This window comes from Canis lupus, chromosome 36 (assembly GCF_011100685.1).
Source record: "Canis lupus familiaris isolate Mischka breed German Shepherd chromosome 36, alternate assembly UU_Cfam_GSD_1.0, whole genome shotgun sequence".
Lineage (NCBI taxonomy): Eukaryota > Metazoa > Chordata > Mammalia > Carnivora > Canidae > Canis > Canis lupus.
This window is the reverse complement of record NC_049257.1, coordinates 7,022,243-7,039,674: the sequence shown is the minus strand read 5'-3', so window position 1 is coordinate 7,039,674 and position 17,432 is coordinate 7,022,243. Positions and strand designations below refer to the sequence as shown.

The window sequence follows — 17,432 nt, the reverse complement described above, 5'->3', positions numbered from 1 at the left end:
GAGAAAACTCAAGGGACACTTGGGTGGCTCAGTGGTTGAGTGTCTGCCTTCGGCTCAGGGCGTGATTCCGGATTCCCGGGTTCAAGTCCCACATCGAGCTCCTTGCATGGAGCCTGCTTCTCCCTCTGCCTGTGTCTTTGCCTCTCTCTGTGTCTCTCATGAATAGGTAAATAAATAAAATCTTTTTAAAAAATCCAAGGATTTGAAAATCTACCAAGTTATAGTACATTTTTAAATATTGGGCTTACTTTTAAAAGTCAAAGCCAAAGCATATTGCAATAACTGTTTAAATAAATAGAAACTTCTCGTATATAATGTTGTAATCAGTTGAACAGTTTCTTGTAATGAGTTAAGTATGACATTAAAGTACTGTTTTCTTTAAGAATTTATTTTTTTATAGCAGTTTTAGGTTTACAGCAAAATTGAGTGGGAAGTACAGAGACTTCCCATATATTCCCTGTCCCAACATAGGCAGAAACCTCTTCCATTATCAACATCTCCCACCAGAGTGGTACCTTTGTCACAACTACTAAATCTACATGAACATAATAACATTGTCTCCAAAGTCCATAGTTTACTTTAGGGTTCATCTTTGGTGTGTACATTCTATGAGTTTGGACAGGTATATAATGACATGTATCCATCATTGTAGTATCATACTATACTAGACTAGTTTCACTACTCCTCCAAAATCTTCTGTGCTTTACCTATTCATCCCTCCCATTCTCAATACCTGGTAACAACTGATCTTTTTACTGTCTCCATAGTTTTGCCTTTTCCAGAAAGTCATACAGTTGGACTCATGTAGTATGTAGACTTTTCAGAGTGACTTTTTTCACTTAGTATTATACATTTCAGTTTCCTCCAGGTCTTTTTATGGCTTGGTCGGTTATTTCTTTTTAGCACTGAATATTATTATATTGTCTGGATGGACCACAGTTTATCCATTCATCTCCTGAAGGACATCTTGGTTGATTCCAGTTTTTTAGCAATTATAAATAAAGCTGCTATAACATTAATGTGCAGGTTTTTGCATGGTCATAAGTTTGCAACTCCTTTGGGTTAAAAAAAAATATATATATATAGTATGTTTAGGTTTGACAGAAGCTGTTATCTTCTTAAGTGACTGTACCATTTTGTATGCCCATTAGCAATGAATGAGAGTTCCTGTGGCTCCACATTCTTGCCAGCATTTGGTGTTGTCAATGTTGTAGATTTTGGCCATTCTAACAGGCATGTTTCATTGTTTTAATTTTCACTTCCCTGATGACATATACTGTGGAGCATCTTTTCATGTGATTATTTGCCATCTATATATATTCTCTGGTGAGATATCTGTTAAGATCTTTAGTCCACTTAAATTTGGATTCTTTGATTTCTTGTTACTGAGATTTAAGAGTTCTTTGAGTATTTTGGCTAACAGTCCTTTATCAGATGTATCTTTTGCAAATATTTTCTCCCAGTTTGTGGGTAATCTTTTCATTCTTGACAGTGTCTTTTGCAGAGCAGAATTTTTTTTTTTAATGAAGTCTAAGTCCAACTCACCCAAGTTTTAAGCAAATTGAGAGAGGTGCTTTGATGATTTCTGATTGAAATAGTGGAATTTAATAATACACTCAGAATAAAAAACTAAATGCATAAACATTTTGAATGTGGATGTTAAAAGCTTTGAATAAGGAATAAAAAATTAAGCATACACATTTCTTAAGTATATACTTTTCTCTCATTTCAATTTCATGATGTTGTACTCATAAAGAGAAATGGCTTCACATTTATCCAGTGTGTGAAACATGGATGAATACTGGTGTAAATACATGAAGTTTAGGCTAAGATAATGTCAAACATTTTCCTTTCTCTATAATGATGATACATTTTTTTTTAGAATTGACATACAGTATGTTTTACTAAGGTTAGGAATTAAGTTGAAACATTTATTTATTAGTCCTTTAAAAGAATGACATAATTTCACTTCAATTTTCCTTTACTCATATTTATATACCTTAGGTTAGCAAGCAGTACTATGAGTTAGAAGGGGATGTAAATGAGAACTACAGGCTCATTAAAAATATTTTAGGTTCTATTTTCAAAACTGCTTAATATTTTATTGAGAGTTCTGAATATAAATCTCAAGACGCAGAAAGCTGCCAGTATAAACACTTACTACAACTTGGAATGTCAGGTATGCATCAATGATCTCAGTCAAATCTTTGATGTGAAGTATCACTATTAATAGAATCTGGTTGACTTCCGATTTAGGATGACATCTGGACTAGCTGTTTGTGTTTCAGACTCTAAATTAAATGTCTAATAAAAAATCAGAAAAATATGAGAACTCATAATAGCATCGAAAGGAAGAATTGATGGCCAGCTCCAGCATGTATGGCTGAGCAGGCTGTGCCCTATACAGAGCACCCAGCTGACAGGGTTGGTCACCAAGCTTTGCCCTCGTGGGCTTGCCAAGCTTTGCCCTCGTGGGCTTGAGTCTTCCACAAAGGAGCGCCTTTTTCTAAGTCAGAAGAAAAGCATCAGAAGAGTAGCTATGACCCTGCTGACAAGCATCCATGTGACAAAATTTAACAGAATTTCCAATTATTTCCAAGAATGGTGGGGCAGAAATGGGCGTAACCCTTGTTGCTTGAGAATGAGGAAATCTGCTTGCCTGAAGAATAGTAATAAAACTATCTGCCTCACGGCACCTGCTAGTAAATTGGGCAGTAACCCCACTACTATGCGTGACCTGCACATAGTATTTGACACCTCCTTGCCCAATGTCCCCCATTAGTATTTCTATTATCGTTTTTGGAGCTGTGGTTTGGAGTATGCCAATATAGTCCCAATGGAAGTGGATAAATGTGACATTCTATATTTGAGGATATGTGAGGCCAATAATGAAAGGGGATAAGCAGACAAAGCTGTGTGTTCGACTATCTCTGAGACTTTGATTTTTCATATATAGATCCTATCAAGGCCCAGGGTGGGATCCTGGAGTCCCGGGATGGAGTCCCACATCGGGCTCCTTGCATGGAGCCTGCTTCTCTCTTTGCCTCTTACTCTCTCTGTGTCTCTCATGAATAAATAAATAAAATCTTAAAAAAAATACCTATGGTGACAAAATTAATAAATGTAAGCTTCAGGCCAAAAATGTCCCTATGACCTATGCATGTCTACTTGTCTCTCAGCTCCATATCTGTGCTGAAGAACTAGTTAAAATCAAGTAGATAATGTAAAGAACCAAGGAAAATCCATACATCTGGTTAGTAAGGCTACAGGATGCTTGGAATGAGAAAATACAAGACAAAGCATCCCTTTGAATAGGTTATATTGCATAAAGAAAGAAAACAGAGTTCTCAAAATACAGAGAAAATGAACACTTTGGAAAATGGTTTATCAGAAGCATAAGTAAATGGGGAAAATCTACTTTGCATTTTCTATGAAAAAAGAGGTATCATATTAGATAAGATATTAGGCTAAGAAAAAGAAGGATCTAGTTAAGAGGCAGGGAGAAATAAAAATAAAGTTGGATAAATTAAGGTTGTAAGGGCATAAAACATGCAATGGCAAAATTAAAATATTATTTGAATGTAATCAAGGATGGAAACAATACATCAGAATTTTCAATCAATGATTAGAACAAAAGCTTGAAAAACTTTCTCAAATGATAATGGAAAGGACAAATAGAAGAAAACCATGAAATGGGATAGTGGGAAGAAAGTGCTCCAGCTTCTTCCTGAAGAAGACATCAGAGTAAATAGAACAGAAATAGCAACAAAAGATACATCAGAAGATATATCCAAAGTAAGTGAAGATGGAAAGGACTCAATAAGTTGAAATGTATTAATGAAAAGAGATCAAACACTTTGACATATCCTGATAAAGATTTTGGTATTAAATGCTTTTTCAATGTATTTATTTATTCAGCAAATATTTTTTGAGTGCTTGCTATGTCTTAACAGTTAGGGATACTAAGATGACCAAGACATAGTACTACATTAAAAGAACTCAGTGTCTTGTGGATCACATATAGAGAAGAAGCAGGCAATTGCTACACAATCTGATATTATAGGGTGCTTTGAAAATACCCTGGAGAAGCCTGAGTCCAGGCTTCAGAGGGTACGGGAAGTTTTCCTATATCTAAGGTTGGGGGAAAATTAATAAGAATACAGGAAGAAAAGAATAAATTACTTGCAAAGAATGAAAAATAGACTATCTTCAACAATAAACTTCAGGAGCTGATTAGAATAACATCTACAATTGCATGGAAAAGTTTTAACTTACAAAGTCTATACCCATCCAAGTTATCATTCATATAGGAAATGAAAACAAAGATATTCTTTGATACCTCAAGGTTCAGAAATATACCACCCATTTCCTGAAACAGTTGAAGGTATACTTCAGTTAGTCAGAAGGGAATCAAATTTTTCAAAAAAGGAAGGGTAAAATTTTAAGATAAAAGAAATATTTGTAAATATTGGAAATAACTGTGGGATTAAGTAAAAATTTGTAGCAAATATAATGAGGCGTTAAAAGTAATTTTGAAGATATAAGGTACAAGTGTAAGTAAATAATTTGTTAATAATATAGTCTAAAATTCCTGTTTATAGCAACCAAAAATCAAGTGGGTAGAAGAGAGGTGGCAGGAAGTGAAAAGGTCTAATTAACTAATTTTCTTATCTTCTATTTATAAAAATAAGGATATGATAGATAAGATGTCATTTTAATTATGATAATTGGATACCTATTATTTTAGGGTTTTTTAAATGTGAAGGTAAATAACTACAAGTAGAATTCAAAATTGTATGTTTATTTTTTCACATTAATAGAAGATAAGAAAACATTGCCCCATATAATAAAGATATAAAACTCTTACTTCCTGACATTCAGTCACCCAATAAGGTAACTCATGTGAGTACTCTTTTGCAACATTTCTTGCATGCATATACTTTCTGTCCTCATTGTTACACGGTGTCTTCATTGCCATTCTCTGTCCTTCTTGCCAGCCATTATTCAAGCCATCATCGATTCTTATGTACCATACTAGCCTCCTAACTGTTCTCCTCACTTTTTCTCTTGTCAAATTCTTTTTTTAAAGTTTTTTATTTTTTATTTATTTATGATAGTCACAGAGAGAGAGAGAAAGAGAGAGAGGCAGAGACACAGCCAGAGGGAGAAGCAGGCTCCATGCACCGGGAGCCCGACGTGGGACTCCATCCCAGGTCTCCAGGATCGCGCCCTGGGCCAAAGGCAGGCGCCAAACCGCTGCACCACCCAGGGATCCCTCTTGTCAAATTTTAAATGTTATACTCAATGCAATAGTAAGATAGACTCAGATCTATCCAAAGCACATTATAATCAAATTATTGAAACAGTTGAAAGAATCTTGAAAGTAATAAAATAAAGATGACTCATTATGTACAAGAGATCCCCAGTAGGATTAACAACCAATTCCACTTTGAAATCATAGAGTCTAGAAGGCAGCAGAATGACATATGTAAAGTGCTTAAAAAAAAAAAAAGATTTCAATCAAGAATTCTCTATCTGGCAAAACTATTCTTCAAAAATGAAGAAAACATTAAGATGCTCTGAGGTAATCAGAAGGATTTCAGTGCTAGTAGATTTACTTACCCTATGAGAAATTATAAGGGAAGTCCTTTAGGGTCAGATAAAAGGCTACTAGACAGTAATTCAAAGCATTACAAAGAAAAAAATTGCTAAAGACAATTACATTGGTGAACATGAAAGCAAGCATGATTGCATTTGTTTGTAACTTCTCTTTTTGTTTCCTACATGATTTAAAAGCTTTAAAAAATTATAAACCTATATTAATGGGTACATAATCTATAAAGATAAAATCTGTGATTACAACAACATAAGGGAGGAACTAAGCTGTATAGTAAAGCTTTTGCATATTATTGAAGCTAAGTTGGATAGTTATAAATTTAAAGCTAAATTGGATGGTTATAAATTTAAATTGCTAATTATAATCCTCATGATAAGCTCTAAGACAGTATCTAAAAAATACATAAAATAAAATGACAAGGGAATATAATGGTACAAAGCAAAGAATCAATTAAACACAAAAGAAGGCATTAATGTGAGAAGTGAGGAACAGAAAAATGCTATAAGGCATACAGAAATCCAAGAACAAAATGGCAGAAGTAAGTCTTTCTTCATCAGTAATTTCTTTAAATATAAATAAATATAAATGAATTACCCTTTCTAATCAAAAGGCAAATCTTGGTAGAATGGGTAATATAACATGATCAAACTATATGCTTACTACAACAGACCTACTTTAGAACCAAAGACACAACTAAGTTGAAAGTAAAATAACGGAAAAATAATGGGTTCCATGCAGACAGTAACCCAAAGAAACATGGGGTGGTTATATTAACATCAGACAGAGTCTTCCCCAAAGATTGTATTTATTTATTTGAGAGAGAGAGAATGAGAGCAAAAGAGAGAGCATGAGTGGGGGGCAGTGGGACAGAGAGAGAGGAAGAAGTACACTTGCTGCTGATCAGGGAGCCTAACATGGGGCTCAATCCCATAACTCTGGGATCATGATGGGAGCCGAAGGCAGATGCTTAATCAACTGAGCTACCCAGGGGCCTACCAAAAACCTTACAAATCAAAACCCGTTACAAGAGGGTGCCTAGGTGGCTCAGTCAGTTAAGCATCTGCCTTGCTCAAGTCATGATCTCAGGATTCTGGAATTGGCCCCTCATGAGGCTCCCTGCTCAGTAGAGAGTCTGTTTCTCCCTCTCTCTCTGCCCCTCCCCCCATGCTCATGCTCTCTCTCGCCCAAATAAACAAAATCTTTTTAAAAAACTGTTACAAGAGACAAAGAAGGACATTAGATATTGACAAAAGAGTCAGTAATCAAAAAGATATAATAATTATACATATTTACACACCAAACAATAGATCCCTCAAATATATGAAGCAAATATTGATAGAATTGTGAAATAGTACTACAAGAACAGTTGGAGAATTTACTATACCACTTTTAATCATGAATAGAAAAACAGAAGATTGGGACGCCTGGGTGGCTCAGTGGTTGAGCGTCTGCCTTTGGCCCAGGGTGTGATCCTGGAGTCCCAGGATTGAGTCCCACGGGGCTTCCTGCCTGGAGCCTGCTTCTCCCTCTGCCTGTATCTCTGCCTCTCTATCTCTCATGAATAAATAAATAAAATCTTTAAAAAAAATAGAAGATTAAAAAAGATACAGAACTTGAATGATACTGAAATCAACTAGACCTAACACATATACAGACCATCCCACCCAACAACAGTAGAATATACATTCTTTTCAAGTATGTATGGAACCTTCTTCAGGATAGATCAAATGTTAGGCTACAAAAGTCTCAATATATTTAAAAAGACTGAAGTCATACAAAGTATCTTTTCCAACCAAAATGAAATGAAGCTAGGGGTGCCTGGGTGGCTCAGTCACTTAAGAGTCTGCCTTCAGCTCAGGCCATGGTCTCAGGGTCCTGGGATTGAGCCCCCATCCCTGCTCCATGGGAGTCTGCTTTTCCTTTTACCACTCCCCCTGTTTGTGTTCTCTTTCTGTGTTGAGTAAATAAAAAAAAAATATTTGTTTAAAGATTTCATTTATTTATTCATTAGAGACACAAAGAGAGAGAGAGGCGGAGACATGGGCAGAGGGATAAGTAGGCTCCATGCAGAAGCCCGATGTGGGACTTGATCCTGGGACTCCAGGATCACATCCTGGGCCAAAGGCAGGCGCTAAAACACTGAGCCACCCAGAGATACCCAATAAATAAAATATTTTAAAAACTGAAACCAAAAAAACAAAATAAAATGGAGCTAGACATGAGTAACAGAAGGAAAACTAGAAAATTCAAATATATGCAAATTAAGCAACACATTCTTAACTGATTAAAAGAGGAAATCACAAGGGAAATTAGATTTACTTAGAGATTAATGAAAACAAAACTGTACTATACCAAACCTTATCGGATGAGTGAAAGCAGTGCTCAGAAAGAAATTAATAGTAGTTAACATCTACATTAGAAAAGAAGAAAGGTATGAAGTCGATAACCTAACTTCTACTTCAAGGAATCAGAAAAACAAGAGTAAACTAAACCCAAAGCTAGCAGAATGAAGGAACTAATAAAGATTAGAGCAGAGATAAATGAAATAGAGAACGACAACAAAAAAATAGAATCAATGAAGTCTAAGTTCTGCAAAATTGACAAAACTTTTCTAGATTTATAAAAAACAAAGAAAAGAATAATAATAAATAACTAAAATCAGAAATGAAAGTGGGGACATTGACACCAATCAAATAGAAATAACATGGATTATAAGAAACCACTATGAACAATAATAGACCAACAAATAAAATAATCTAGCTAAGAAAGAGAAAATCTGAACAGATCCATAACAAATAAAGAGATTGAATCAGTAATCAGAAACCTCTCAAAAAAGAAGAATGCAGAGCCAGATGACTTCACTGGAGAATTCTATCAGACACTTAAAAAGAATTAGAACCAATCCTTCTCAAACTCATAGGAAAAATAGAGAAGGAAGAAATACTTCCTAACTCATTTTATAAAGCCAGCATTACTGTGATATCAAAGCCAGACAAAGACAACAGAAAAAAAAAAAACCTAAAAACAAAAATTCTTTATGAATAAAGATTTAAAATTCCACAAAATGCTAGCAAACATAATCCAACAGCACATTAAAGAGATTATGCATCATGACCAAGTGTGATTTATCCCTGGACTGCAAGGATAGTTAAAGAAAAAAAATTATTCAGTGCAATACACCACTTTATGGAATAAAGGAAAAACAACTCACATGATTATCTCCATTGATGAAAAAAGGCATTTGACAAAACCCAACACCTTTTCATGATTAAAAAAAAAAACAAGACTTAGAAAACTGGAATAAAAGGGAACTTCCTCAACATGAAAAAGAGTATTTCTGAAAAACCTACAGCTAACGTCATACTCAGATTTCCCCCCTAAGATCAGGAACAGAAAAGGATGCATCCTTTCACCATTACTATTTAACATTGTCCTGAAAGTTTTAGCCAGAGTGATTAAACAAGAAAAAGAAACAAAAGGCATGTAAATATGAAAGAAATTAAAATAAGGGTGCCTGGGTGGCACAGTTGGTTGAGTGTCAGACTCCTGATTTTGGCTCAGGTCATGATCTCAGGACTGTAAGATCGAGCTCTGTATCAGGCTCCATGTTCAGCACAGAGTCTGCTTGAATTCTCTCTCCCTCTCCCTATCCCCTTCCCCCAGTGCTCTCTCTCTCTCTCTCAAATAAATAAATAATTTTTTTTAAGGAGAGAGGTAAAAATATTTATTTTTTATTTTTTTAATTTTTTTAAAGATTTTATTTATTTATTCATGAGAGACACAGAGAAAGAGAGAGAGAGGCAGAGACACAGACAGAGGGAGAAGCAGGCTCCATGCAGGGAGCCTGACGTGGGACTCGATCTCGGGTCCCCAGGATCAGGCCCTGGGCTGAAGGCAGTGCTAAACAGCTGAGCCACCTGGGCTCCCCTATTTCTTTTTTTTTTTTTTTAAGATTTTATTTTTAAGTAATCTCTACACCCAATATGGGGCTCAAACTCACAACCCCAAGATCAAGAGTTGCATGCTCCACTGACTGAGCCAGCCAGATGTGCTAGAGTAAAAATATTTCTATTTGCATATGACATTATCTTATATATAGAAAATCCCAAAGAATCCACAAGAAAGTTAGTAGAGCTAATAAATGAGTTTAGCAAAATGGCAGGATGCAAGAGCAATGTTCAAAAATCAGTTGTGTTTCTATTCATCATCAATGAACAATTAAAAAAGGAAATTAAGAAAATAATTCCATGTATTATACCACCTCCAAAATAAGAGATCTAGGAATAAGTTTAACCAAAGAGGGAAAACACTTGTTCATTGAAAACTATAAGACATTGCTGAAAGAAATGAGGAAAGACCTAAATAAATGGAAAGATATTGTGTTCTTGGTTTGAAAGAACTAATATTGTTAAGATGATGGTACTTCTCAACATGATCTACAGATTTAATGTGATCTATATCAAAATTCCAATTTTTTGGGGGGGGGGGTCAGAAATGTAAAAGCTGATCCTTAAATTCAGATGGAACTACAAGGGGGCCTTGTAGGTTGTAACCAAAGGAATACTGAAAAAGAAAAATAAAGTTGGAGGACTCATACTTTCCAATTTCAAAACTTACTACAAAACTCTGGTAATCAAAACAATGCTGTATTAACATAAGGATAGAAAATGTGATCAATGCACTAGAATTGAGAGTGAAGAATAAACCCATACATATTTGGTAAATTGATTTTTGACATGGTCACCAAGACTATTCAATGGAGAAAGAATAGTCTCTTTAACAAATGATGTTGGGACAACTTACAGCCATAGTCAAAAGAACGATTTGGACCCTTTCCCTAACATTATATACAAAAATTAACTCAAAATGGATCTAAATATAAGACCTAAACTCTAGAACTCTTAGATAAAAACATGAGGCAAATCATTATGACCTTGAAATTGGTGATAGATTCTTGGATATGATACCAAAATCATGAACAAGAAAAGAAAAAATAAGCTTGACTTCATAAAAATTATCAAGAAACTGGGCATGGAAAGACATTATCAAAGAAATTATCAAAAGACAGTCTATAGAATAGGAGAAAATATTTGCAAATCATATATTTGATAAGACTTAGAATCCAGGATACGTAAGGAACTCTTAAAGCTCAACAGCAAAAAGACAAACCATTCAATTAAAAAATGGGTAAAAGACTTAAAGATATTTCTCCAAGGAGAATATACACATAGCCAACAGGCACTTAAAAAGATGCTTGACATCATTAGTCATTAGGGAAATGCAAATCAAAACCACAATGAGGTACCACTTCACATACACTAAGATAGTAACAACAACAACAACAACAACAACAACAACAACAATAATAACAGAAAATAACAAGAATTGGCAAGAATGTGGAGAAATTAGAGCTCTTATACATTTCTGGTGGGCATGTAAAATGGTTTGACAATTGTGGAAAACTATTTGGTTGTTCCTTAAAATGTCAAATGGAATTACCATATGATCCACTATTCCACTGCTTGGTATATTCCCAAGAAGAATTGAAAACAGGTATTCAAAAAAATACATGTAAATGTATAGTCATAGCAAAACTATTTACAATAACCTTGAAGTGAAAATAGCCCAACTATCCTACTCAACAATAGATGAATGGATAAATAAATTGTTGTTTTATACATACAATAGAATATTGCTTGGTTATAAAAGGAATTAAAACCTGATATATACTACAACATGGATGAACCTTCCAAACATTATGTTAAGTGGAAGAAGTTAATCAGAAAAAGTCACGTATTATATGATTTCCCTTATATGAAATATCCAGAACAGGTACACCCATAGAGACAAAAGACGGATTGCCTGTTGGCAAGGGTTGAGGGGAACAAGAAGTGGAGAGCACCAGCTTAATGGGAACAGGGTTTCCTCTTGGGGTGATAAGAGTGTTTTGACATTGGACAGAGGTAGTGATTGCACAAAACTGTGAATGTAATAAATGCCACTAAATTGTTCATTTTAGAGTGTTTTAATTTTGTCATGTGAATTTTACCTTAATTTTTTAAAAAGGCAAAGAAATAAGAAAATTTGAATAAACTATGGACTGAGGTAATAAAAATGTACTGATACTGGTTCCTTAATTGTAACAAATGTACCATACTAATATAAGATGTTACTAATAGGGGAAATTATGTGATGAGGTGAGGCAGAGAGGTATATGGAAACTCTCTGTTGTGTTTGCTCAGTTTTTCTCCAAATCTAAAACTGTTCTAAACAAAGTCTATTAACTGAAAAAAAAAACTTTGCTGTCCTAAATAACTTTTGGATCAAAGAGGAAATAAAACTGCAATTAAAAACATAAAATAATGATGATGTGAAAGTGACCTATCAAAAGTTTTAAGATGTAGCTAAAATGGCGCTCAGAAAATTCTTAGCTTTTAAAAAAATTCTGATCTAAAATAAAAAAGATTTTATTTATTTATTTATTTATGAGAGACACACAGAGAGAGACAGAGATATAAGCAAAGGGAGAAGCAGGCTCCCCACCATGAGCCTGATGTGAGACTGGATCCCAGGACCCTGGGATCATGCCCTGAGCCAAAGGCAGGTGTTCAACCACTGAGCCACCCTGGTGCTCCATTCTTAGCTTTAAATACATTCATTATAAAATGGGAAAGAATAAAAATAAATGAACTAAGCATTTAACTCAAAAACTGAAAAACAGAAAAGTAAAATACTGGAATCTAATACAAGACTTTAAGAAAATACTAATCGGGGACGCCTGGGTGGCTCAGCAGTTGAGCATCTGCCTTTGGCCCAGGGCATGATCCTGGAGTCCTAGGATCGGGTCCCACATCAGGCTCCCTGCATGAAGCCTGCTTCTCTCTCTGCCTATTTCTCTGCCTCTCTCTCTCTGTGTCTCTCATGAATAAATAAATAAAATCTAAAAAAAAGAAAAAAAAAGTTAAAAAATAAATTTATATAAAAAAAGAGAAAATACTAATAAAGATAGAGGCTCACTCAGTTTAGCTTCCAACTCTTGATTTTTGCTCAAGTCATGATCTCAGGGTCCTGAGATCAAGCTCCACATCAGGCTCCCTGCTCACTGGGGAGTCTCCTTAAGATTCTCTTTCTCTCTCTCCCCCTCCTCCCTCTTAAATAAATAAATCTTTTAAAAAAGAGAAAATACTAATAGAGGTAAAAGCAAAGACTACTTTAAAAAGAGCTAATCATAAAAATGATATATCCAAAAGATAAATTTTGACATGTTCAATTAGGAAAAAAAAAGAGGGAGAAAACAATGAGTAAAATCAGTAATGAAAAAGGGTTATCTACATTGTTATGGAGATGGTAAAAAAGTACAAGGGAATACTGTGTATATTAACACCTAACAAAAATTTGATGAAAAGGATCATTTATGAATCACCTAAACTGCGTGAAAAAAATGGCATAAAACCCAACTAGATCAATAACAATAGAATATATTGGAAAGCTTTTAAAGAATTACTTCTAAAAGTGGGTGCCCATGTGAAGATTTTGCTCTTTAAACATTTCAAGGAGCAGAAAACTCTCATTAAACTTTTTTTAGAACATGGAAAACTGGTGTTTTATAAAAAAAAATAAAAATACAGATTAATTTACTTGTGAAAATGAAAGCAAAAGTTCTCAACAAATTACAGACTTTTTCAGCATACATTTTCTTACTATAATTGGGTATAAGATTAATTAATTTGGACACACATTTTGCTGTTGGTTATAATACAGTTGTGGCTTGCAACTAGCACAGTCATCACAGGGAGAAAGCTTTTTTGCACAAAGCGTAGGAACAGCTGCTTTGTTTGAGTATCTGGTTGCTCCGCCTGGATAGGGTTCCTTGGCTATGCCACATTGTTTTCATTCTTTTCTGTTAATTTGAGTTGTGAACTGAATTGTGAAACCAAAATAATACAGAAGAGACATTTAAGCATGCAGATTAAAGAGAGAATGAGGAAATGTGTAAGACTGGCTTGGTTCATTTTGATCAAATAATTTATTATTTTAACTAGGGCAATAACTAAGTAGACTTTATAATTCTAAACCTACCTTTATTATGGAGGCATGATTTTTGATAATGGAATTTTTAAATAATACAATTCCTGTATTATGTAAGAACAGAGCACTACATACCTTAAAGTAGAAAAACTATACAACTGTCTCTAATAATACCAAAAAAGACATTGAATATAGGTTAACATGAAGTCGTGATACACCTTTAGTAAAATAGAGTGAGAAGTAGATTTGGTAGTTATATGGTTTTTATGATAAATATATTTATCTCAAACCAACAGCTATCATCATTCTTAATGTTAACCGCTAGGGAAATTCCCACTGAGATCAGAACAAGACAAGGTTAGCTGCTATCTCCTCTGTTATTAAACACTGTTCTAGAAGTTTTGATGAGAAGAAAAGAAAGGTGAAAAAATCATATTTTTCTTATCTAGGCATCACATGTGAATTACCCAAAATGATTTAGACCAAGCAGAGGATCAATACAATAGCTGCATACAAGATAAAAATATGAAATCAAGAACTTTTCTAAATGCTAGCAGTAATGAGTTAGAAAATACAGTGGAAAAAGTATTCAAATAACATCCCTAACCCTATACACAAAGAAGATAAAATATATGAGAATATATTTTATAATAAATAAAGAACCTAGGTGTTTCCCAAGGCCTTAATACATGGAGAGAATAAAAATATGTGCAGACAGGAAGGTTCTCTACTGAAAGGATGATCATTTTCCTCTAATTAGTACATAAGTTCCATGAAATCCCAACTAGAACTTTTTTGGCAGAATTTAACACATTGATTTAAAATTTTTCAGTTGGCTATCTCCTTCATTGTCACAAGTGTTTAAGAGAAATTAACTGGATGTTGCTTTGGGGCCCTAACTAACTGCTTGCAGGAACCTGTCAGATTGGACCTAGCATACAGCCCCATGTCCCCTGCTGCATGGAACTAGACTAATGTGTGCACCTGGGCATCATGGAAGGAGTCAGGAGAAGGGTGGGGGAGTGAGCAAGAGATCTAGGAATGGCTTCTAAGCTCCTATGAATGACTCGGCTGCTCTGTGACCTTGGCCAAGTCATTGCCTTTTCCCCCCATCATCTTGCACTTTGGAAAAGACATCTCAAAATATGATTTAAATTGTAAGAGGTCAGAGCTGGTAACAGAGAGTCATAAAAAAAAGAAGCACTATAAATTCAGGTTTGAGCCCTGGCTCTGCCACTTACTAGCTGGAAGATCCTGTGATTGGTTTTTCTCCAGCAGATATTCAATAAATGACAGCTATTGATGTTGATAATGATTTTTGATGTTTAATCTTTTCAAACTATCAACTTTTCTTAGGATTATTCTTAAGAAAATACTACATAATCTTTAATATTCGCTTTCGATTGTGAAAATAAAGGCCAATTGGTTCTAATAAGGCTGGATTACTACAATGGTGAAAGTTTAAACATTCTAGGATTGGAAATGCAAAGCTGTCTATAAGGTTAATATTCCACTGTAAACAAATATTCATAAATGTGTGTTTCTTAGGAGTTGAAAAAATACTTTGAATTAATTTTTGAATTTTTGAATTACACACTGGATCAGGCCAGAACTGATCTTTAAAAATGTAACCCCCCCCAAAGTACAATTATATAAAGTATTAGTTTACTTTTCAATCTAGTAAGCTATATACCATTATGTTATAAAAAACGCTCATTGGAGAAGGCTTATATATTCCAGATACAATCTTAAAGAAATCATTTCAAGTAGAGACACAAATTTGACCTTAAAAGTTGAGAAGAATATAAAGAGATCACAGTATTTAAAAATATTCTTTAGCCTTGGTTAGGGACTCCATCTTTTAAAGGCCAAAATTTCCAATTATAACAATAAATATAAAGATATTATTGAATCATGTCATAAATTACTCACTTTGCAGAAGCAAGAGTAGAACAAATTTTCAACACTTCAGTCTAAGACATCCAGGCCAACATGCTAGGTTGAGAATTGGTAGGAACAACTAAAATTTTGGTTACCTCTTCTCCAGGTTCTAGGTCTTTCTTCACAGACTAGTGCTCTTCAAAGATAATAGTCCGTTACAGAGCCTTGAAGCTTAATCTGCAGGCTCTAGCCACACTGCTCAAGCTGTCCTGAGGTCTCCCTTGTGTTGAACTGGGAACTTCCACTGAGAAATCCCCTAAATTGAAGACTTCCTTATTTGTAGCTCTCAACAGCCAATCATGGCGAGATATTGAAATGAAGTAAAGACTACCAGAAAATGTTCTGTAAACCACCCGTGACTATAGCTCTGACTTCCTTTAGAATCAAAGCTTAAAGAGTTAAGTATTTTAACAAAAGTCCAAAAATTATAAACACCAAAAATATTTTTGGATTAACCACATTTTCCTATAAGAAAATGTTAAAGTCTGTTTGATAAATGGCTTTTTTAATAGCTTTGAAGAAGGTACTTTTTTTTTTTTCTTAACGTCAGCAGTATATTTATAAACAGCAGGCAAAGGCTAGATTTCAGTGTGGTTGCCTTTGCTTCCAGTCGTACAGAGATCACGAAGATGATGCCTAATAATAACGAAGTTTGTGGTGGATTCTAGAGCATCGTCTCAGAGACTGAGAAGAAAGATGAAGGGAAAAAGTCTCTTAAGAAAAGCTTTCTCCTTGGGATCTAAGGTGTCCTGTTCACACGAAGCAGTGCATATATGTTCCATGAAATGCTTCACCAATGCATCTATTCTTCCCAGGTTACTTGGAGCAAAACATCAAGTTTTATATACAAATGGAAGGCAGCATATGCACCACAGACATCTTTCTTTGTTATAGAATTTTAGAGCTGGAAATGTCCTGAGACACCATATGTTCTGTTTCCTTTTTATTACAGATGAGGAAACAGAAGAGGGGAAATGCTCAAAGTCATAAAGAAAGAGGCAGCTGAGTCTTTTGAATCCAAGTGCATTTCTTTTTACTGTATTAAACTCTTGGCATACCAGGTTACCGAACAGGAAAATGACTGTAACAACAACGACAAAAGACAGAGAGTCTCTGTTCAATTCCTGCATTTTGCAAATGAGGAGTTTGGGACTTTACTCATAGTTCCACTGTTAGAGGGACTAGAATTTACAACTTCTAACTCTCAGTCTGTTTTCTTTTCTACTTTAACCCACTGCCCTCCTTAAAGTAGATGTTAAGTAAACCTGAGCTATTTCTGCTCACGATGAAATTATTCTATGAAAAGGAAATACTTTCAAGGCATAATAAGCTTGTAATGAAAAGCATTCCATCTACTTATCTAACATATAATGAAGTATGAAGTTCTTTCGGCACCTTGTGTTTCACAACTATCTTACTGCTTGTATGCAATGGAAAAATAAAACCTATCTCATACTGTAAATATAGCAAAATAAGACAAAAAAGTGGAAGGACAATTTTCTTCTCAAAGAATTTATCTTTTTTTTTTTTTTTTTTTTGCATGAGCAGAATTTTAAAAACACAGCTTTTTTTTTTTCTTTCTTTCTTTTTTTTTTTTTTTTTTTTTTTTTTTAAAGCAGTGCTGATGTCTTCACTGGGAAATGCCCCTTTGGTCTCTCCTTTCCCTCTTCTATTTGCTTATTTGCTTTGGCATGTGAGTTTGGCTGATGCCCAAGCTACAGCAAAACTGGCTAGTCCTGGGTAATTTGGTCTCAAGCTGGTGGGGCGCTGTTCATGAGAGGGTCTTAAGGCAAGACAGAGAAGCTGTAGTTAGAGATCCTTTTTAAGGAAATTCTGCCCGAGAGCA

The 17,432-nt window shown here is 34.6% G+C and overlaps 1 protein-coding gene across 2 annotated transcripts in view; it reads right to left on the bottom strand.

Moving 5' to 3' along the window:
- The window catches only part of TANK (TRAF family member associated NFKB activator), a 94,311-nt gene extending 78,478 nt beyond the window's left edge, over positions 1–15,833 (bottom strand). The window contains exon 1 of one of the 2 annotated variants that reach the window (XM_038584648.1): positions 15,682–15,833. The gene's annotated coding sequence lies outside the window, so the exon portion shown is untranslated. Of the gene's footprint in view, positions 1–15,577 lie in introns of both variants that reach the window. The other variant, XM_038584649.1, reaches the window with a different exon arrangement.
- Between the last annotated feature and the right edge of the window lie 1,599 nt (positions 15,834–17,432).